Source organism: Vombatus ursinus, unplaced genomic scaffold, assembly GCF_900497805.2.
Source record: "Vombatus ursinus unplaced genomic scaffold, bare-nosed wombat genome assembly UNPS02014768.1, whole genome shotgun sequence".
NCBI lineage: Eukaryota > Metazoa > Chordata > Mammalia > Diprotodontia > Vombatidae > Vombatus > Vombatus ursinus.
Genome location: NW_020954546.1, coordinates 36,967,046 through 36,991,152, shown reverse-complemented (window position 1 = coordinate 36,991,152; position 24,107 = coordinate 36,967,046). Strand labels below are relative to the sequence as shown.

General features: G+C 41.2%; 5 non-coding genes across 5 annotated transcripts; 4 read left to right on the top strand and 1 right to left on the bottom strand.

Moving 5' to 3' along the window:
• The first annotated feature begins 6,289 nt into the window (after positions 1-6,289).
• On the top strand, positions 6,290-6,361 carry TRNAG-UCC. The gene has a single exon. It is a non-coding gene; the product is annotated as a tRNA-Gly (tRNA).
• A 1,473-nt stretch (positions 6,362-7,834) lies between these two features.
• On the top strand, positions 7,835-7,906 carry TRNAH-GUG. The gene has a single exon. It is a non-coding gene; the product is annotated as a tRNA-His (tRNA).
• Positions 7,907-9,523: 1,617 nt separating this feature from the next.
• TRNAK-CUU lies at positions 9,524-9,596 on the top strand. Its single transcript has one exon. It is a non-coding gene; the product is annotated as a tRNA-Lys (tRNA).
• Positions 9,597-12,442: 2,846 nt separating this feature from the next.
• Positions 12,443-12,524, top strand: TRNAS-AGA. The gene has a single exon. It is a non-coding gene; the product is annotated as a tRNA-Ser (tRNA).
• A 5,244-nt stretch (positions 12,525-17,768) lies between these two features.
• TRNAI-AAU lies at positions 17,769-17,842 on the bottom strand. Its single transcript has one exon. It is a non-coding gene; the product is annotated as a tRNA-Ile (tRNA).
• Between the last annotated feature and the right edge of the window lie 6,265 nt (positions 17,843-24,107).

The window sequence follows — 24,107 nt, the reverse complement described above, 5'->3', positions numbered from 1 at the left end:
AAAGAGGAAACAAAACCCAACAGAAGAAAATAAAAATAGCAAATAGTATACTTTGATCTGCATTCAAACTCCATAGTTCTTTCTCTGGATGTGGATAGAATTTTCCATCATGAGGCCTTTGGAGATGTCTTAGATCTTTGTATTACTGGGAAGGGTTAAGTTTATCAATATTAGTCATCGCACAACATGGCTATTATTGTACACGATGTTCTCCTGGTTCTGCTCACTTCACTCAGCATCAGACCATACAAGTCTTCCCAGGTTTTTCTGAAGTCGGCCTGTTCATCATTTCTTATAGAACAATAGTATTCCATCACATTCATATATAACAACTTGATCAGCCATTCCCCAATTGATGGACATCCTCTCAATTTTCTTCCATTGTTTCTTAGAGCAGGATAGCATTCCATTATATTCATATACCATACTTTCTCTGGTCATTCCCCAGTTAATGAGTATTCCCTTAGTTACCAATTCTTTGGCACTACAAAAAGAGCTGCCAACAAACATATTTGTACACACTCATCCTTTTCTTCTTTCTTTGATCTCTTTGGGGTATATGACTGGTATTGGTATTTGCTGGTTCAAAGCATATGCACAGGTTAGTAGCTTTTTTTTTTTTTAAGCATAGTTCCAAATTGCTTTGCAGATGGCTGAACCAATTCACAGCTCTACCAATAGTGCATTGGTGTGCCTGTTGTCCTGCAGCCCCTCTAACATATCATTTTCCTTTTTTGTCAGTTTTGCTAATCTTACCCTATGAGGTGTAATTTCACAGTTGCTTTAATTTGCATTTCCTCTAATTACTAGTGATTTGGAGTATTTTTTTTTCATGTAGACATTGATAGCCTAGATTTCTTCCCTTGAGAATTGCCTGTTCATATGAGCTTTTGACTATCATTTGGGAAATGGATTTTTTTTTTATAAATTTGAATTAATTCCATGTATCTTGGAAATGAGACTTTTATTTGAGAAACTTGCAACAAATATTTTCCCCCATTAACTGTTTCCCTTCTCATCTTTGCTGCTTTGGTTTTGCTTGTACAAAAACTTTCTAATTTTATGTAGCGAGAATTGTCCATTTTACCTTCGGTGATCCTCCCTTGTGTGGCCATGAATTCTTTCCCTATCTATAGATCTGAAAGATAATTTCTTCCTTGCTAAGAGCTTAAATGCTAATGAGGAAGATGAAGAGGAGATAAAACTATCCTTATTTGCTGATGATATGATGGTGTATATAGAAAATCTTAAGGAATCAGCAAAGATACTAATTGAGACAGCTACTAGCTTTGGCAAAGTTGCAGGGTACAAAACAAACCTTCAAAAATCAATAGCATTTCTATATAATAATAATAAAATCCAAGAAGCAGTATTAAAAAGGGAAACCTTATTCCAAAGAACTACAAAATGCATAAAATATCAGATCAAACTACCAAAGTACACAAAAGGCTTGTATAGATTTAATTACAAGGTACCCTTAAAGAAATAAAGAACAACATTCTAATGAGGAAAGACAACATGTAAATAAATAGGTACATTCAATATTTGTATAAAGTAGATGGAAAATATTTCTTTGCTATTTGGTGAAAGAATAAGGCTGCAGCAGCAGATGGCGCCATACCTGGAGATTAGAAATACTCCAATGCTGAAATGGATTTGTGATCACACTGGTATGAGTACACTCTCTAAAGATGCAGATTCCAAACCCTCCATGCTTACCTGATCTGTGCAGCTCTCCTCTATGTCCTCCCATAATTTCCCTAAAGGGATTTCACCCAACAGTTTGGGAAACTTCCTCTTGTTTTCTTGGGATTTTGAGGATATCAGTGGAGGACAGGGGCATTCCTTCCTCTTGCTGTATTCTACTAGCCTATCTTTTCACTCATTTGGGTCAGAAACTGGACCAACAGCAGACAGTGCCTCCAGCTGGGAGCAGGAATAAGGGGACAAAGTCAGGGATAAAACATCATGCTGGGAGCAACAGTTACCTGAGGAGAGGCAGCTGTAGGGAGAGTGTCCCTCATGGCAGAGAGAAGCGATGGCTAAATACTTTACAAAGGCATGAACAACACGCAGAGTCCATCAGAGAGTTAAACCTAAAGGGGAACTTCCTGAAGACTTTAAGAAGGGAGAAAAGAAGTCCGATAACTAGAAGCTGTGAGTTATCATTTTGACCACGTGTGTTCTTTATATGGATGCCTCACTCCACTGTCTTTGTACTTTAAGATTGTACCCACTTTCCACACAGACTGAGTATGTATTTGTTTGAGAGGATTAGACTTCAGAGGGGAAGAGAATATTTTTTTTTAGCTACTGTTCTAACTATACCTTCTTAGTAAATGTCCTTGCTAAAAGCTAACTAAGTTTACTGGATGATTATCATTGGAAAGTGTATCCATGTTGGCCTGTGAATGACAGTACTAGAAACCCCCTGGAACTTTGAGAGTAGTAATGAGTTGCACCTGGTTACTTAGCTGACAATGAGTTAGAGCTGGGGAAGTAGCCTTGGAAGGGGTCCTGCATATATATTTACTTATTTATGATAAATACATATGATACTTTACTGATAATTGTGGTTTTTTTCCTGCAAAACTCACACATACAATGTGGCCTCTTATTTGTTGTGGGGGCTTCTGGGAAGTATAATGTTTTTCTAACTGGAAGGAGATATTGAAGATTCCAGAAAAGTTAAATCGGGGTACTGAGGAACTTTGTAGCTCTATAGGGAGGGGCACTGTCAGTGGTGGGAGCCAAATGCAAGTGTAAGGCACTGCTACTCTGATTGATTATAAAATTAAATAATGTATATAATAATGATATTAAACAATGAATACATTTAAATAACATAATATAACAAATAATAACATAATTATGAGTTTTTGGAACCTTATTTGGATTGTTGATCTGCTTAAGGGGTAATTTGCCTTTATAGAAACTGCTTTTAGCCTGAATGTGCCTGCTGCTATAATCTGGTGAATTTATTCATTTTCTACTTCCTCTCTCTCTTTCTCTCTCTTTCCCCCCTCCCCCTCCCCATCAATGCCTGGAGTACTCCAATCTTTTACTCTTTGAGAGTTTCCGGCCCTTCAGAAATCTTGTTTGTTTGTTTGTTTTGTCTGTAACTTTATAATGAGTTTTTTTCCTCCAGATAAAGAAAATCTGTCTTTGTTACATTTTAAGCAAGTGTTTTTGATAGTGGAGTGGGAAGGAGAAACACAGTGGCTGGTGGAGATTGTTTTTTCAAAGGTGTTTTAGAACAGAGAGGCCAGTATCAGCTAGGTCAATAGGGAGGGGAAATATTTCTCCCCTAGTTTGGGGGTTCTGAGCTTACAGAAGTTTGTAAATCATCATAATTAGGTTCCTGAAATATCAGAGGAAAAGTACAAAAGTAAACCATGAGATCAGAAAATGCTCAAGTCTTTGGCAATATAAAGAGGGAGGAAAGATTTTGAAAAACATTTTTAAAGGTTAAGAGAGAGATATTAGATTTCAGATTTAATAGAGAGCCACTGTAGTTTATTAAGTAGGGGAGCAACATGGTTAGACCTAAGCTTTTAGGAAAAATTACTTTGACAACTGTGTGGAGGACAGATTGGAAAAAAGGAATACTTGATTTGGAAAGATCAATTAGAAGGTTATAGCAGTAGTCCAGGTGAGAGGTGATGAGGGCCTGAACTTGGTTGCTGTTGGTGTGAGCAGAAAGAAGGGGACAAATGGGATAGATATGGAAGCAGATTGACAATTGATTAGATATGTAGGGTATGCTAGAGTGAGAAGTCAAAGGTGAGACAGAGACTGTGAACCTGGATGATTGGAAAGATTGTAGTGCCCTTCACGGTAATGGGAAAGTTTGAAAAGTGTGTTTGAATGGAAAGATAATGTAATGAATTCTGTGACTGATCACAAACCCATCCATGCCTACTCACCTTGTACCACTCGCTCTGTCCCACCCAAAATGAAAAGAAAGATGTTGGACTCTTACTTATCCATCAGTGCTACAGAGTATTGCCTGCCCTATGAGGGATATCTGCCATGATCACCAAGTGGGGAGGCAGGGTATGGATATGCTGGACTCTGTACCTGTATGTATATGTAATTTTCCTAAGAGCACCTGAGGTGTTACTACTGTGGGTACCTGATCCTGGTTAGGTTACAAATGTTCTAAAGGCCTATGCCTGACAAAGAAGGGAGTGGGGGGAAAAGGGGAAGAAGTTGGTAGCTTGAATGGAGGAATGGGAATAAGGGGGGCAAAATGTTGGGAGATACAAGTAGTTGTGTCATGAACAAGTCCCATTATTAGCCATCTTGGGGAAGGTGGAATGTGACCCCTACTTCCACTCTCTAATTGGTTAATTACACAACTCTTTGAGATCAGATCATGGTAACCAGGGGACTCTGGTCCTCCACTGGCCTGAGGTGTCTGAGGCCAGGTCAGAACAGCACTAGGACTTTTTCTGAATTTCTAGGCTTTTAGTTTCTAGGTGTGGCATCTGAGGCCTGACCCCAGAGCAGTACTGGATAGATGAGAGGGAGTTAAAGAATCATGGGATCCTAGATTTAGAAATGGAAGGGACTTTCAAAGTCACCTAGTCTGACAATTTTACAGGTGGGGAAACTGAAGCTAAGAGAAGCTTCAGTCACAGCAGAGATGTACCATGCATGTAAAAGTGGGATTGATCAGGGTAATTCCTTGATGAAATTGATGAGTTCTCTCTCCCCTCATGAGCTGTCATAGCTTGAGCCTTTGTGTGGGGGTATCTGGTGACCATCTTCCCATGAAGAGTGTGGGCATGCCCATTAGAACCTGGTTTGGAGGACCGGGGGCACATAACCCCTGATTTCTAGTGACTGGAGCTGCTGCCAAGATGTTTGATCAATTTGCACCTAGGAGGACAGATTTGAATTGGAGAAACCACCCTATGTTGGGCATCCTATAAAAGCGAGCAGATAGACCATTCTCTTTCAACCTTTCTGTTTTCAGATGACTAAGCTGTGCAGCAGAGGACCTGAGTGGGGGCAAGGAGGCAGGGTGGGGAAGTCTCTATGTTCACCCAGCATCCTTCCTCCAGGAAATAGAAATGCCTGGCTTAGGTCCAGAGGACATTGGTGTTATATATGCTTTCATTCTCATAGATTTCTTCTTCACTGTGCCAGAGAGATTTCCTGAGAATGGTCTTTCCCAACCCAAGAAACAGCAACTGAGGCAATGATAGCATTCCTGAAAGACATCCATGTCAGAAACAAAGGTGCTTGTCCATGAGGGAGTTCACCTACGATGTTTTAAAAAGTACTTGCTTGGGCTACACATAATCAATGTTTCTGAACCTCAGCTTCTAGAATAGAGGAGCTGAAGTGATTGTGGTGATGGTGGTGGTCTGAGGTTCTTACATATGACGGATTAAATGCTGGTGAAAGAAGAGTCAGGAAAACCTATTGGGAGACTTGCAATATTCCCAATCAGTAACTGTCGGGATCTGTTTCAGAGTAGTGGCTGTGAGGAGAGACATATGGAAGAAATGTTGCCAAGGCAGGATCAACAGGATTTGATAATTGATTGGATTTAAGAAGAGAGGCAAAATGACTTGTGGATAGAGAGCCTGCCTCTCAAGTCAAGAAAATCTGGGTTTCAATCCAGCCTCTGACACATACATACTGGTTGTGTGACCCTGGGCAAGTCACTTAAGCTCTTAATGCCCCCAAGAAACACTAAGAAACACTAATTTACTAGAGGAAATCCCTTAATTCCATGAAATCATAGACTTTTTTTAAGTGAGGAAATGGGATGAATGAAAGTAAGCCCTAAAGTTTTGAACATGGGAGGCTTTGTGAAAAAATGAATGAATGAAATGAATGGTGTTACTTTAAACATAAAGTCAAGAAGAGTAGTAGTCCCCATGATTAGGAATACAGACGTTAGACAGACCAATTATTTTGACAAGATTCTCCTGAGAGGACCAGGCCTCCATTGGCATCAAATTGTTTAAATGTATTCTCTCTGCTTTCATACAACTGAACTACAAGTCACACACACAGCCCTCTTCTTGGTCGCCCTCCACTCCTCTAGTCAACAGACCCAGAGATTACAAACTCACTGAGCACAATGCTCTTCTGGGTGGACTTTCATCACAATGGCAAAGTGGGTTGGCTCAAGATTCTACTTTCCTTTCTTGGCTCCTGTTTCTGAAACCTACAAAATGGAGACTGATTTGAAACTGAAAATGCCTTACAGAGTCTGGATCTCAAGACTTCTACATTACTGAATATAACTTAGAATGAGGTTTTCGCCGTAGCGTTGGTGGTATAGTGGTGAGCATAGCTGCCTTCCAAGCAGTTGACCCGGGTTCGATTCCCGGCCAACGCAACGAGTAATTTTAAAATTTTAGTTTTGTTCTCTCGGCAGAGTTGGCGCCACAGAGAAAGGGATAATCTTGTAGTTTTTAGTAGTTTTAGGGCTTAAGAGAGAGTTTAGGAAGAGGAAATGCCTACGTAGTGTTCCCAGCCGAAGAACGGTGTGGTGGCGTCCCCGCATGTAGTTAGCCAGAGACCTCGCCTTCTAAAAGACAGCAATAAACCGAGCAGAACCTCCTTGGGTTGGTATGTGAAAGAAGGCCTTACTCGGACGCCTGCAAAAAAGAAACAAATGGGATGTATTTTTTAAACTGAACGGAGGCTGGTTGATACAGTTTTCAAATAAGATTGAGAGTCCAAGAAAAGGAAAGTGCACCATCAGGTCCTGAGAAAACAGTGTGTAGAACGCAGGGCCAGCATCCAGCGAGCTGCTCCCTCCACGAGTGCAAATCGCAACCCCTCTGACACTTAGTAGGCTGTCTTCCAATATCTCTGGCTGAACAATTAATCATCTCGTAGTCAATTTGGTGATAAATCTCTCTGAATTTAGCTAAGCTGTCTTCCGTTGCTGGTACGTTTCCAGCTTGGTAGAATCTTCCAAGGGGTAGCACACGTGGCTGTAGTTTTATAGAAGTTAGGGACATTTACACTCTGCTATGAGGTGTTGGAATAGTTTAGAAAACTCCTTTTTTCCCTTTCAGGTGATTTTTGGATATTTAGGAAGGGAAAATATGTGAGTCAAAAGGTAAAACATTGACAAAGTGCATTATCCTCAAGCGGTAACCGTTCATTCATTCAGGGAGAACGGAGTGAAGGCGGATTTCTGCTTCTTCCATTGGGGAAAGTCGGATTTTCTAATTAGTGTTGAATCATAACATCATTCGAGGAGTCTTATTTCTTCTTAACCTGTCCCAGATCAAAAGAATATAGAGAATGAAATATTGCTATGTACTGGAAGAGAGAAAAGAGAGAACCTGACACATCAATCACGTTAGTTTTCAGTGAAAGAATTCTAAGTCTATCACGAGATTAAAATTGCCAAGCCCTGACTCTACCCAAGACGAGAGCCGAGGTGTGGAATTCAGATGGGAGCCAGGGTCTGAACCAGAGAGGAACTGCCGGCTGGAAAGCAGAAGGGAGTCCATTCTGGGCTGGTGAAAAGGACAGTTTAGGTCTTAGTTCAGGGTCAGACAGGTCAATGATCTAGCTCCTCCCTTTGCGCAGTCGTCTGGAAGCCAAAGTCGGTACTGTGCACGGGATTTTAGCAGACTTTTGGGTGTTGTAGGAAGAAAAAAATCTCTCTCTTTTTTTTTTTTTACAAGATAGCCTTTATACATGGTCTTTAGAAAAAGATTTCGTGATAGAAACCGAAGAAGGAAAGAGCAGGGACAATTGAAGAAAGAACACTTTTTTTTTTAAAGGGGCCGCCTTAAATCATGGAGAAAGACTATCTTTGCAGAACTTTTGCTCGTCTCCTCCGTGGCGAGCCGTGATCGTATAGTGGTCAGTACTCTGCGTTGTGGCCGCAGCAACCTCGGTTCGAATCCGAGTCACGGCAGGGGGACTCCTACGTTTTACGTATTTGCAAAGGGCCATAATCTTCGTCTTTTCCCAGTGTGTACTCAATCACATTTTTATCCACCCCATAGATACATTGGGTACATGTATCTTACAGTGAAGAGGAAGCTGTCCCCATAGCCTCAAGATTTTAGAATGTGGTTAGGAATAATTTTTTTTTTACACTTTTACCCTGTCTTAGGGTTTATTACACGACCAATACACTGGGAGAAAAGCAAAGAAAAATATAAGACGGAAGTTGTTTGGGGTTCGGGTGGAGTGAGACGGGTGGCATGGGATTCAGAGGGGTAAGGAGTTACAGTAAACTAATACGCAATTATATTCGGGGTGACTGCAATGACGGAGTTGGTTTTTGCAGATTCATTTAGCTTTTGAGTTCCCTGTCTTTCTTTTTTTGCTTGTTTTTGTATCGAAGCACGGAGCACGATGCCTGGTACGTGGTCAGCGTTTAATAAATGCTTGTTTCCTTGCTACCTGCCTGCTCTGGGAACCGCTTCCATGAAAGAACCTTTAAAAAGGTAGTAGAAAGCTTTGGGTTATTTTGATGACAATTAGCGCCACGAGGGAGAATCCTCACCAGTGAGAAACTCCATTTTCCTTTGGTAAATTAGAAACTTGACTTGTGGTTGGGCCCAGGAATTTCCGCTACCTACATTCTTCTTTCGGGGTCTCTCAACTCTTTTAGCCTACGGAAGCAGTGCCCCCTCCTTAGTTCCCAAGTGCTTATTCAATGGTAACTGACACATAACTAAGAAGTGAGCCTAGACCAGGCTAAGCAGAATTATTTGGGAGACTCAGGCCCCAGGGCTTTGTGTCGGTATTTCCTGTCTCATTAGCCCCGTTGCAAGGAATGTTTGGCCAGACCGGGACCCTGGAGAAGAACGAGTATCTTTGAAGGTCGATGTCTTTCGTAGGGGTGAAGCATGCGAGGACTCAGAGCCCTTCAGGACGCTGGCCAGTTTTCCCCGAGCCCTTAGCTCCTCCTTCCTGCGTTTGGCTAGCGATCTGGCACAGAAATGCGAGTTAGCTTAGGAGTAAGGGGTGCAGTGAGTGACCCACGTCCGGGTAACGGCAAAACTTCCCATTTCATTCACCACGAGAAAGGCCAATCGCGTCAGCCCTTCTCCAGTACTCCCTCCTCCCAAGAAGAGGCCCCCCGGGCAGCGCTACAGGGTTTTAACGCCCAATTTTAGTGCCTGAGAATCGGCGGAAAGAGGAAGTGAGGTTGGTGATCGCTGCGGGAACTGGCAAGAAAAAATAATGAGGCAGAACGAACCCATCTATACAGAATTGATAAGTATGGGATGTAGAACCGTCCTTTATCCCAGGTTCAGCGCTCCTTCCTCCCTGGACCGAAGCGCTCCTCTCTCCTCCTCCTCAGAGACTTTGGTTCATTAAAGTGCGAAGGCACAGGAAATCCTATTGGGATCTTCCATAATCAGGAAACATGACAATCGAGGCCTGCACGGACCGGTATCATTCACTTAACTTCTTATTTCATTTCAGTTGTTTAAAAAAGTTGTCATCAAGTGGAAGCACTGTCCCGTGCTTTTTTTTTCCTTCATGAACTGTGAAGTAGGAGCCTTATCAGCTTATCGCCCGGCTAGCTCAGTCGGTAGAGCATGAGACTCTTAATCTCAGGGTCGTGGGTTCGAGCCCCACGTTGGGCGTAGTACTTATTTTTTTCCAAAACAAGTTTTCTTTTGTGTTTGCACCAGTTGAATGCAACTTAAGGGTCTACTAGCGCAAGGAATCGTGCTAGGAGCTGAGGATACCTCGAAGGGTCCGTGAGGCCCTGTATTGGGCACCCCCTCCAGTGATTCAGATTACAAGTGATCCATGTCCTCTCATTCTGTGCGCCCTTTGTTTCGGTGCTCCCATAAAACCTCTCAGTGCTGGACAGTGGAAGCTTTCTCTTGTACCTGCATGAATAATAAGGCTCTGCGTCAACAAAGACAAAATCAGACTCTGTCATTAAGTTCCTTACATGAGACTTGGGGATGGGGAAAGACACAGGATGTACTTGTAGAAAAGAAAGACTTGGCTGAGAACGTGCACTTGGACCGAGACTTGAAGAAAGATTTTTGCTGGTGGGGAGTTTTTCTCTTTCGTAGTTACTGGGAGATGTCAACTCGGAAAATGAAAGCAGTCTCGGAGGACTGGAAGGAGGGGTCATGTTTACTTACTTCGGGCTAAGCTGCAATCACACTTAGAGAAAGGAGTTTTGTGGGAGCGGGCTAAGGACAGGAGAGGTTTGAGGGCTCTGCAATAAACCCATAGTAGACTATGGCCACTGGGCGGTGCTGTCAACCTTTCTCTTCTCGAGAATTCAGCTCCTCACCTTCTGGCCAATGGAATGAAGAGGAAACAGGAAGTCGGGAAAAACAGGGTGCAGTCTCAGGGCTAATCAGGACTTTATCAGCCTGGGGTATTTGGAAGTGTTTTGGGGACCTACCAGGCCCTAGCTAGAAGTCCCACCTCGCCATCACAATTTATATTTGTATGAACCCCGCGTTATTCTTTCCGGGATTTTATTTCTACAAAATTTCTGCACATGGGTCTAGGTTAGGGGAGCACAGGGTTGAAGGAAGCCAGGGAAGAAAGAAGGCAACAAACTGAATTTGAAAGAATTGTAAGCAATGATTTTCCACAGTTGAAAGTTCTGCGCCTGTCCAGGCTCAGTGACTCTCGACTGTTACTGTATCCTAAAATACATTTGATGCTATTCTGAGAATATTAAGAAATCCCAGTTTCTATGGGTAGCCTTTTTTTTTTTTTAATGATCAGAATATAGAAATGAGTCTTATAAGTGACACCAGGGCTTTTTACAAGGTGGTACAGTGGGTAGAGCGAAGGTCATAGTCAGAAAGATGTAAATTCCAATTCAGCTTCAGACACAAGCTGTGTGATTCCACATAGAAATCTCAGTTTTCTCATCTGTAAAATGGGGATATAATAATGGCACTTATCTCCCAGGTTTCTTGTGAAGATAATATGTATATCCCTATGTAGCTATCTATGTTTTTTTTCCCCCTTGGGGTTGATTCTCATTTTGAAAGGTTACATTTGTAAGAGGAACAACTTTTTATCCAGCTTCAGTACCCGCTACAAACCCTGTTCGAGTAAGATAATCAACTTTGTGATTTTTTTTCTTTTCTTTATAAGTGCCCAGAGTGAGTTGAAAGCAAAGTCTCTTTGTGTTGACCCATGTGATTTGTAGTGCATTTTTGGTCTGTTTCTTAAGCCCATGGGCACCAAACGTTTTTGATCCCCGAACTCCTGCCAGTTAAGAAGAAATTCAGATCTCGTGTCTGGTCTAGTCTCCTAACTTGATACTTAAACTCATGGGTTTGATGGAGGAAGGCCTCAGCCTGTTTCTCTTTTTAGTGTGCTTCTGTAAGAGTCATATTCTTACAGCTCATGAGTACTGACCAATGTGTTTCATATGAATAATCAGTCAGGAGAAATAATTAGCTTAGGGCAAGGGCATTTTCTAAAATGGCACAGTAAAAACTGTAGCTACAGATACTCTTTCCCATAAATTTGGGTACACTCTCCCATCAATACATGCTATATCTTTGGGAAGAACAGGCACAAACTCATACCACGGTAGTAATGAAGCACACAGATGACCCCACATTCCTCTTGCCCTGGCAGGCCTTGAAGACCTTTCTCTCTAATGTAGTACTGTCTGTAGTCTTACTCTTGAGTGCAAGGACTAGCTCTCTCCTGAGTAGATGGCTGTTCTCTCAGCTGCCAGAGGTCATGCTTCTTGAGGGAGATTCTAGCTTCAAATAACTATCTCTCTGTATCTTTGTCTGTCTGGAAAATATGTCTCTGCTGGGATCTCTCCTGCCTGGACCCTTTTAAGCTCTCAGACTGGTAGATGGAGTACCTTCTGGGTGAATAGCTCCATTGCTAGAGTCCATATCTGAAGAAGATAAGGAGGTAAGAAAATTCACATCCCTCCTCCCAGGTGAAGAGTTGGGTTCTTCCTGTACGGCTGACTTTGATAGTCAATAAACATTTATTAAGTGCACCCTATCTACCAGCCATTGTGCTAATTGTTAAGGATACAAAGAGAGACAAAAGACAGACCCTGCTCTTGAGTACCTCACAATCTAACAGAAGAGACAATGTACAAACTACTATGTGCAAACAAACTCTCTCTCCCTCTCCCCCATATATGTGTGCATATGTATAACTATATGTTTCCAAGTATTGACCCCTTCCACCAAAGAGCTAGCTGTTTTGCAAATGAGAATGTCTATTAGACAAGACAGAGTGAATGAGCTTTCCAATCGGGAACACAATAACTCAGTTCAATCAAGAGTCCTAGATGTTATCCAAGTGGAAATTCTCTACCAAAGTATAACAGATTAGCTGACATATTAACTATATGTAACGATAGCCAAATCATATAATCTTTCAATGTCCCAGATAATTGCCTAAAAGTAACGAAAAGTGTTGAGGTTGATCAGAGAAGATACTTTCAAGAGAACCTTTTGTCAGGCAGGTAGTCGTGGCCGAGTGGTTAAGGCGATGGACTAGAAATCCATTGGGGTCTCCCCGCGCAGGTTCGAATCCTGCCGACTACGGGGTCGTTTGCTCCTTCTTTAGAACAAAATTGTATTTTGAAAAAATATTATTTGGAACTTCACTCCAAAATAGGCACTCAATGAGGTCTTATTTAATTGAATAGTCTCTAGCCAGGTAAAATTAAGGTCACCACCTTCTGGAAAGAGTGAGAAAGAGAAGATAAAGCTATTAAAATATTATCTTTCTTTCACCAGCTTTGAGGGATCCATAAGACTGAATGTCCTGATTCTCAACTAATGCTTGCAATTATTATCAGACTATAACAGTAGTTACTTTGCTGCTTATTCAAGTTTTTCTGTCAGTGTACATTTGTGGGGTGTGTGTGTGTGTGTGTGTGTGTGTGTGTGTGTGTAGAGGAAATAAATAGATCTACATTGAACACTGACTTTCCATTTACTCCTCTCTTTTTCAGAGCCAAATCAAAACTTGAAGTGATTCTCCCCAGAGACCCAGGGTTGCAGGTAAAAAACACAAACAAACAAAACAACAGAGACAACAAAACTAAAACAAAAACAGACACCTTATTTCCTCAGAAGCCAAGCTCACCCAGTATTGACCCTGGTCCATTCTGATGTGGGTCTAGAGCTGGTGGGGTAGCAGAAGGCAAATGCCCAGGATCCACTTCGCCCAGCAGTGATAGTAAGTCATTGTTGCATAAATAATCTATACACATACTCTGTGGCAATAATGGAAACAAAGATGGGAAGAAAGGGGAAACAATCAGACTGGGTCAATGTAAGAGGAAATCCTTGTTGGAATCGGAACACTTGAAGGGATAGGACCAGATGTGTGATTTCACTGACACAGAGAACTTTTCGATTAACTAACTCTCTACCAACACAGGTCAGCATCTTCTCTGCAACTTATAGTCTTAAAGAGCTGTCTAAAGCGCTGAGAAATTAAGTGACTTGCTCTCAGGGTCACATAGCCACAGAGGCAACACTACAACCAACCTTGTTTGTCTGAGTCTCCCTCTCCCTTCCCCCCACCCCCCATAGATGTGTGTATGTGTAGCCACCAGGGGGAGTGCCTGAGCAAAGACTGGGCAGGAGCCGGAGCCCTTACTACCAGTCAGCTGTGGCCTGCATGAAACACAAAGCTCAGTCTTCTGAAAATTGCTTCACCTCTGGTGTCCCTGATCTATCAAGTTAAACAGCTCCAAGGGAAGCTTGTAGCCTCAATATACATTCAGGCAAATTCAGATTTCCATCTTCCTGTTTATGTAGGTTCTTCTAGGTTTGTCTAATGTTTAAATAATATTGAATATATTTGCTAATAAATTGCTAAAGCTCTCTCCACTCCCAGACTGCATTGAGGACAAAATGCCTCTTCTTCCTTTAAGGATTTTTTCCTGTGTGTCCCTCCCCTCATCCCTTTCAGTAAGTAAATGGATCTGGTTGATGCTAGCAAGTTTTTATAACAATAAAATAGAAAAGAAATTGAAAATAAACAGTGAGAAAATAACTTGCCCAAAAGAAAGGAGACACCCCCCCCCCCCATTCTTTTGAATTGAGTGGGGAAAAGTAGAAAGTGATTGACTGGCAGATGGGATAATGTTCTGTTCTGGAGAAATGGGGGAAAATGTCAAAGGTGTCATTAACTGTACTGTTGTTCTTCATCAGCCCCATGGCCTGTTGTCCACTGTCTGCTTTTCCTAGAATGTACCTGATCACAGCCTTGTCCCTCTTGGCTTGTGATTTTATCTGTCCATGTCACTCTGCTTTGCTTGCCTCCTTGCCTTGGTTCCACATGTCCCAATGTGTTCTTTGCTCAGAACATCCCAGATGCAGTCTTGGCTTTTTAGGTTCTATCCCAGTTATTGGTTTTTCCACTATGGCTGCTGCTCCTTGCTCAACTTCCTTCACTGGCAAAATAGTCTGCACCCAGTATGCTACCTGTTAGCTTCTTTTTGGAAGTCTGTCCATGGTCAAGAGCATAACCAAAAGAAGTTGAGCATTATCTGTCTGGCCTCCAGGCAGATACTAATGGTCATGACTCTGGGGAAAGTGCAAGGACAGGGCTATCAGAGAAGGCCAGAGGTAAGGAGCCCCTTAATTGATCCACCAAAGAGTACTAACTTCTTTCTTAATATCCTGAAGGAATTAGGATGATTCACATAAGAGGAGGAGGCAACTAGGCTCAGTAGTTAAGAGCAATGAGCCTGGAGTCAGGAAGACCCTAGTTCAAATCTAGCTTCAGACACTTACTAGCTGTGTGACCCTGAGCAAGTCACTTAACCTCTGGTCCCCTTATTCTACTGGAGAAAGAAATGGCAAACCACTCCATATCTTTCCCAAGGAAAACCCCATGGATCCATGCAGTCATGAAGAGTTGGACATGACTGAATAACAGCATAGAGGTTTGATTACAGAGAATCCTTGAAGGGAGTGGTCAAAGAGGGATTGAATGACTTCAAGAAAAACAATTCTCCAAGGGTTGGAAGAAAGTTAAGTGACTATTGTTCTATTTAATGAAGCAAACTTTTAATGAAATCATTACCCAAACTCTGGGCTCTCAATCAGTCTTGACTATGAAATATTCCTTGTTCAAAAATCCTATAAAGTAGTTCTTCAAAATGATGTATGTGGAGAGATATCTGAGGGTGTGGGAGTGCTCTGTCAGTTCAGATAGTTCCCTCTCTGATCAGAATAAGGCTTGGATTACAATAACAATAAATTAATTTTTAAAAGTAGCCTTCTACCTACAACAGAGTACAGTATTAATACCTTTCTTTGGGGGAAGGAGAATAAGCATTAACATAGTACCTTTTATATGCCAGGCACTTTACATATATTATCTCATTTGATTTTTCACAACAACCCTGCATAGGTAGGTGCTATTATTATCCTCATTTTACAGTTGAGAAAACTGAGGTATAGACAGAGGTGAAGTGACTTGCCCAGGGACAAACAGATAGTAAATGCCTCAGAGTGGATTTGAACTCAAGTTTTCCTGACTCCAGGTCTAGCAAATTATATGCATTGTACCACCTAGCTGCCACCATATCCAAGTGTAATGGGAGTCTGGTGCATATGCAAACTCCATCAGCTTGTCTGGATGATGCAACTACTCCAAGAGGATGGTGCTGGGGAGATATTTTGAGGAAAATCATGATGATGTATGATGAGTTTGTATCATCCGAACTGAAAGTGTTTGTGCATGTGCCAGTCTCCCACTATATATATATACATGTGTATAATATGTATACATACATGTGTTGGATTAACACTCAAAAGATGCAACCAACATAGGATTTGTGTGATGCATTACACTAAGTGACAATCATATCAGACTCCCATCTTTCAGGCTATATATAACTGGACTCTCTCATCTTATTCACTCCTACTTCCAGATTAAAGCAGTCAAGGCATATACTATTATATTTCCTCATAAATTACTAAAAATGGCAACATGTCTTTCAATAATTAATCAATTAGCTTTGAATTACACTGGTTTATTAAGCATAAAATGAACTGAAGAGACAAAACTTTTGTTTATCTCTCTATAAAACCCCTTAATCTCCTAGGTTTAAATAAACGTTAAAGTCTATACAATTCATTATAACATAATATGATATATGGTATATATAATAATATAATATAATAAACAATAAGACATAATTATTTACACTGTTGCCCCTGTGAGAGAGATAACAACCAGTTACCTCTTGCCATTACTGCTAATGCTGATTTCTCAATTCTAGAAATGCAATCCTACCACTAAACTCTCTCAGTATGCTAGTTGTCTTTTCTCAAGAATTCTCATCATGTGGAAAATGCTATTCCAGAGAAAGAACTGTGTAGTCTGAATGCAGATCGAAGCATACTATTTTCTCTCTTTCTTTTTTTTTCTTTTTCATGTTTTTTTCCTTTGGTTATGATTCTTCTTTACAATATGACTAATGTGGAAATATGTTTAATATGATTTTACATGTATAGCTTATTGCATGCCATCTTGGGGAGAGGGGAGGAGAGGGAAGGGGAAAATTTAGAACTCAAAATCTTATAAAATCTTATAAAAGTGAATGTTGAAAAATAAAAATAAAAATAAATAATTTTTAAAAAAAATAATTCTCATCATGTTTCTTCAAAAGATAATAGTTAAATCGTTTCTCTCAGGAAAGTTTTGTCTCCTTGTTCCTCATTTACTATCTCTTCAGTCATAGAACAACATTTAAAGTTCTAGTGTCCTTACGGACTCTACATAGATTAAACTGTAATTTCTCCAAATTCCCTTCCCACTTAAACATATAGTAATGGCATCCAGTCTCTGCTACATTACATATGTACGTATTTGTATAGACACTTTGCACATAGCGATTCACTCAATGAACAATGAATGTTTGTTGAAGGTGAAGAAAGAGAATGAGCCAGGGATGTTATGGAGCCAGCTTGAAGAGCCTTTCCAGCCGATGTTTAAAATTCAGGGTGAATATTTCCATCTCTGAAAAAAAGCAAACAAACGTGCTACAAATGAAGTCTTGATTTATTGTTTTGTGGATTATCTAGAATTAAGAAAGTGATGGAGAAAATGTTAGTAATGCAAGTCACACTTAAAAGTACGTCGTTCCTAAATTCTGCCCTCCCCAACCCCCGCCCCCTATACACCTTGTTAAACATTTGTTATGAATATCCCTGAAAATGACAACTCTTGGAGCTGCTACTCTCACCGTTAGTTGTGAGCAGGCCTGGGTTTGAAATCTATTCTTACTTCTTTGATTCTTTTTCTGGAATCACTTTTATAATCATCTCCCTTGCCCACGCTCCCTACCTCACCTGTAGAGTTTACAAAAAAACTTTGGCAAACTAGTTCGGTTCTTTTTATATCTATAAGATAGATATTACAAGAATTATTGTTTCCATTTTCTAGATGAGCAAAGTGGAGCTAAACTGAAGGGTAAATGAACATAAAAGAACAGAAGGAAGGTTCGAAAGAAGCCCAGATAAGCAGGACAGCTTTGAAAAGTGCAGACTGTATTTAGATATTTAAAAGGAAAACTGTACATAACAGAGATCTTGAGTTTTATGTGCAACCCTCTTTTTCTGGTTTACTCTGTATACGGAAACGCCCATTTTATTTAGCGTTTGTTAAGATCGGAATAAAAACACATTTAAAATAATTTAAGTGGGGTCAAGGGAACGCTATGCTTCCTCTGAGATAGGGAAGCCTGAGGAGCAGCGAGACGGGAATCCAAATTTCCTGAAATTAGGAGAATCCTTCTGATTCCGGAACTCCAAAAGAAGTGGCCCGTACGGGGATCGAACCCGCGACCTTGGCGTTATTAGCACCACGCTCTAACCAACTGAGCTAACCGGCCCCCGCCAAATCTTAAAGTTGAATATAAAGAGGACATTTCCGCCCCAACACGTATAACTGTGTATTATTATTCTCCATAAAATCAGCTGAACACACATAGAAGAACACTTTGGGACTCGTCACCTCCAGGCTCGGATAGGCACAGCACTGTTCCAAGAAGCGCCTCTGAAACCAGAAGCCTCTCCAGCTTGGATTCCAGCTGCTTTCCAGACGGGTCCCTGCCCTGCCTTAGGGGAGCAGCCAACGTGGTCTTGAAGCCGAATCGCCCCCATTCCACACCCACCTCATGCGCTTCTAACAGCTTCGCCCTCCATGCACACTTGCACAAAACACCACACCAATCTCCAGCCCGAGACCAATCACGCTCTCGCCCGGAGGCCACCTCTTCCTGGGCACTGGGCACCCCACCCCCACCTCCCTCACCCCGACTCTCGCCAGCCTTGAGCACTCTAAGCCAGTCCCATCACCTCCGCTGCCGAGCTCAAGTAGACACTGGCTGCTCCAGCCCCCCTGGGTTGAAGTCAAGGGCGAGGCCCAGGAAATGTGCGAGAACACAGATTTTAGAGGAGAGTGGCCGTGAAATTAGAGAGAGAGACAGAGACAGCGAAAGGGAGAGAGACAGGCAGAGACAGAGGCAGAGAGAAAGGGCTCTTAAATCAAAGGGGAGCCCTGGGAAATGTTCAAGAATACAGATTTTAAGGGAGAGGTGACCGTGAAATGAAAGAAAGAGACCGAGACAGAAAGACAGACACAGAAAGGGAAAGAGACAGAGACAGACACAGACACAGACACAGAGACAGACAGACAGAAACAGACACAATCAGACAGAGACAGAGACAAAGACAGAGACAAAGACAGAGAGAACTAGACAGAGATAGAGTGAGAGACAAGGAGAAAGAGAGAGACAGGGAGAAAGAGAGAGACAGAGACAGATATACAGAGACAGAGAAAGAGATAGAGACAAAGAGACAGAGAAAGAACATACACAGAGAGAGAGAGAGAGACAGAGAGAGTGTGTGTGTCATATATGGCCTGACGCTGGATTTGTGACCCTGGGTGAATCATTTAACTTGTTTGCCTCAGTTTCCTCAACTGTAAAATGGGGATCATAAAAACATCTACCTCCTAGGATTGCTGTGAGATAAAGTTTGTAAAGATAATGTTTGGAACATAGTGGGCGATTTAATAAATGCTTATTCCCTCCTTTCCTCTCCTCTTCACTTCCTAGATGATGGAGAAAGGTCTAAGGGGCTTGCTGCCTTTCATAGACTCTCTTCTACTCAACCCATGCACCATATGATTATGATGCACAATGCCTTCTCTGTTTCTGTCTGTTGTGTGCATTCTTTCTAGATTTCAGATGAAAGAACAGCAGAGATGGAATGGATTAAATTTGGACAAGCCACTAGAAGTCCATCAACTGGAATACATAACCATCTTCAGATAATCAAAACAGCTAAGCTTAGTGAAGAGCCAGACCACTTTGACTTAGCCCATTAATAAATCAATCCAACATCCAAGACATGAGTGATTGAGGGACTTATCTACTACACAGATGCCACTCAGAACTGGACTTGGGGGAAATTTTGTAATCACCACTTTAAAATCAGGTCCACACTCCCAAGGACCACCTTGGGAAAATGGTGTATGTCTTGGTTTGAGGTAATTTTGGGGTATTTTTGTTCTTGATATACATTTAGTAAATATCTCTTTGTAAAAGCTAGTTGGGGCAGCTTGGTGGCAGCAGATAGAGAACTGGCCCTAGGATCAGGAGGACCTGAGTTCAAATCTCTCCCCAGGCACTTGACACTTACTAGCTGTGTGACCCTGGGCAAGTCACTTAACCCCTATTGCCTCGCCAATAAATAAATAAATAAATAAAAGCTAGTTGATGTAAATTGGTTAATGATATTGGAGCAATATTAACTGGTGATTGATATTGGAGAAAACACACCCAAATGGGAACTTGTAAGTGATAATGTCAGAATACCCCTCAGGGTTAGAAGCTCAGGAGATGATGTAAGTGGGATTAGAAGAGTGAGCAACAGAGCCTATGCATATATGGAGGCTCCTATGATGTAAACGTTGAGCCCTTTACACCTAGACTGCTGGAGGGATTCTCATAATTATTTTCCCTAGCTTTCAGAATGAGTTAGAGGGGGAAAAAACTGTCCATTTTCCCACCTGTCTTTAAGTTACAATTTTACAATCAGTTTTCCACGTCTTTCTTTATAAGTCTAACCAATCCAATCCAATAAACATATATTAAACACCTACTATGTGCCAGTCACTGTGATAAGTGCTGAGGATACAATTAATGAAATATGATCATTGGAGAAAGTTTTTCTGATGGCCTAGAAAGCCTGAATTGTCAAGACCAGGTGCCTTTATCTCTTTTGGGAGACTCCCAAATGTCCATGACTTGGTGAATCCTTACTTGATAAATCCTTACTTGATTTCTCCTAAAACTGAGCCTACTTGTCTTATTGTAGGGAGAGTTTGAAATTTAATTCAAACTACTTTGGCAGTGGTAGGCATTCTTTTGGGAAGTTTTGGGTGCCTTTTAGTATAAGGACAAATAGGAAAATTTCCTGGAACTCCAAGGGGATTGTCCATGGCATAATGACCTCTGGAGAAATTTTGGTGTGCCCTATGTAGAAAGCAATATATCTGAACATTTGGCAGGATTTCTTTTGGGTTTCAGAGATCTCTGGAAACAATTTTGAGTGTCTTGTGCTATTTGAAGTACCCAGAGGATTTTGCTGTGCCTTATGAGGAGAGGAACACCTTGAGATTTTGTCCAGCTCATTAGTTGGATTCCCTATATGTTTTAGGGATTCTTGGAGAAAAAATATCATGCCCTCTGTGGTTGCAAGACCCCAGAGGAACTTTATAACTCTAAACCCAATTTGTGAGTATGGTTGGGATTGGGGGAGGAGTGGTGGGTTGCCCTTAGTTGAAAAGGCAGAGGGTAAATGCCCTAATCATCAACTAGCTGACCAGTGTTGTGTTAATTTTCTCAATGGCAGACTTGTCCCTGCCAATAAGCCAGCACAGCAGACAGACACAGGAACAGCTGCAGTTTATCACTCTTGGAGCAAAGCCTACACTGAATGATAACCAATAGGTCAATGAGTCCAGAGAACCAGTTTCAGCTACCTCATACAGGATCTGAATACAAAAGCAGAACAGGTACAGTGGAATTTTACAGAGACATGTGTGGGAAGATAAGGATTTCCATATCAGAAAAGAGATGGCAGAAGGAGAAGATAAGGATGGCCATATCAGGAAACAGGCCATATCAGAAAACAGCAGAAAGGGAAGGTACTGATATGTCTATGAAGAAGAGCAGGGAACTAGCTAGTTACAACAGGAGCTGAGGGTCATATCTCAGTCTTGATACTGCAGACTTCAGTAAGGTATGTGATATGCTTATCTTAAGCAGATGGCAGTAGGAAGATCAAGATGAAATCCTAGTGAGAAATTTTCTCACCTCTCCTGAGTCACAGTGTATAAATCTAGAACTAGCACAATTGAGCCCAGAGAGTGAAGTAGGAACAGGGCAATAAATCTACTGGTCAGTTAATCTGCAGCTATTTTTCTTCACAATCTCCTTCTGGTTTACTCCTGTGCTTGGAGAACCATATCTTGGACCAATCCCCTGGGACCTCAACACCTGCTACAAGATTAGACCTTAAGGGAGGAACATGAACAGTTTAATCACCTGTCTCCTTCAATGGACCTCTTTCTAATCATGGATATTCTGCTGGATTCATTCCTTATTGGTTAACTTATCCCCACACCTTCATACTGTCTCCATCCCAGTGATTTGGAATAAACCTAACATTCATACCTTTGCTCCCTCATGATGACACAGCACCCCAGATCACATTTTCAGTATTGGTTGGATTTTCACTCATACTGGTCATGATGAGGAAATCGGCATATTCCTTGCTTCCTATGATCGATTCTAGGCACTTCCTCTACTACCATCACTCAGAAAACATCACTTCCTTTGATGTTTATGCAACATAGATTTATCATTCAATCCAATTCTGAATGGTAATTATCTATCCATCTCTAGCAAATTCTCCTTCCTCAACTATTTCAGTTGGATCACAGTCTTTCCTGTCCACCTCAACTCCTACCTTCATATTAGGAGACTTCAACATATCAACACACACATATACACACATACATATATGTATATGTGTGCTTGCATGTGTGTATACATACATACATACATACATACATATATCTTAACCTTGATCTTAACATTGCCCATTAGATTGTGAGCTCCTTGAGGGAAAGAACTGTCTTTTGCCCTTCTTTGTATCCTCAGTGCCTGGCACAAAATAGACATTCAATAAATGCCTATTGACTGACTGACTCACAAGTTTTACAATCTGTTCATAAACTCTGAAATTCCTTTATCTGATCCTAATCTTTTATCATTCCATATTTCCCTGTGCTTTATGATTCCTAATCCTGTTTTTCATCCTCATAATCTCTAGTGCCTTCAACCCTCCATTATTTCCCATGTCTGCATCATTTTGCTGGCTACACTTTCCTACCTTCCTTACCTTGACCACTTATTGAATCAATTCAACTCTACAGACAAATTCCTTGCTCACTTGTCCTACTGCCAGTTACAACTAGCTAACTCCCAATCTTAGATTATTTCATCTGCCCTTTTTTTTTTAGGCAGTTAGGGTTAAGTGACTTGTCCAGGGTCACACAGCTAGTACGTGTCAAGTGTTTGGTGCTAGGCCAGATTTGAACTCATGTCCTCCTGACGTCAGGGCCGGTGCTCTATCTCATCTGCCTTCTTTAATGGACCTCTTAACAACTATTGAACTTTCTCCTGTTGCTGAAGGAAGTTGGAAAAAATCATGAGCCTGTGCTGACTGAGTAGGCTACAAATTGAAGTTACATAATTTCAAGTAAGACCTCAGTGTGCTAAGGTAATTTCATACCTCCCTAATTGATTTTCCATCTCACCCCAGCAGTCATTTCAAATCTTTTCATCTTTCCTCAAGTTTTTCATGGTAACCCCTCCCTCACCCTTTAAACAGAACTTTGATACATCAATCTTTCCCTCTTGTGTCCTCTTCATCTCCTATCACTCTAATATCTTCCCTCACTGTCTTTTTCTTCATCTTGCTTTACATGAAGATCTAGCTCTCTTTCTTGCAAAAGCAAACCACTTGCTCCCATCCTCTCCCATCTTTGCCAGGAGATTGTTCCCTTTATCATCCCAACCCCACTCCATCTCTCTAATCTTCAATCACTTCCCATCAACTGGTTTACACCATAACCAATTTTGTTAGGAATAATAGAAGAAACTCATCTTTGTATATTGCTTTAAGATTTATAAAACAAGACACAAGTGAAGCAATTAAAGGCCAATACCAGACAGTAGATTGGAGAACAGAGATGGTGAAATGAATCATTGTAAACCATTATCTAATAACTTTGTTTACTGAAATGACGGAATTGGTTTTTGCGTGGAGGTAATTATGTTTGGATGTCATGAAGTAACCAACTTAGTTATGAAACTTGGAAAGTGTAGCAGAGATTTCAGGGTTAGTTCATGATATTAGCCTCAAAATTTTGCTGTGACCTTCACCTAGCATTGCTTGGAGAGATGGAAACAGAGGAATCCAGATCTAAGCACCTCTTCTCTTTGGTTCTTGTTTGTGGCGATTTGACTCATTAAGAAATAATCGGACCCACATGTACAAAAATATTTACAGCAGCTCTTTTTGTGGTAGCAAAGAATTGGAAATTGAGGAGATGTCCGTCAATTGGGGAACTGCTGAACAAGTTGTGGTATATGAATGTCATGGAATACTATTGTGCTATAAGAAATGATAAACAGGTGGACTTCAGGAAAACCTGAAAAGACTTGTATGGACTGATGTTGAGTGAAGTGAGCAGAACCAAGAGAACATTGTACACAGTAACAGCCACATTATTTGATGACTAACTTTGATAGACTTGGCTCTTCTCAGCAATGCATGGATCTAAGACAACTCCAAAAGACTCACTATAGAAAAGGCTATCCACATCCAGAGAAAGAACTATGGAGTCTGAATGCAGATAGAGGCATAATAGTTGATCCCCTTTTGTTTTGTTTTGTTTCTTCTTTCTTGTGGTTTCTCCCATCAGTTCTAATTCTTCTTTACATCATGACTAATGGGAAAATATGCTTAATATGAATGTATAAGTAGAGCCTGTATCAGATAGCTTGCCATCTTGGGGAG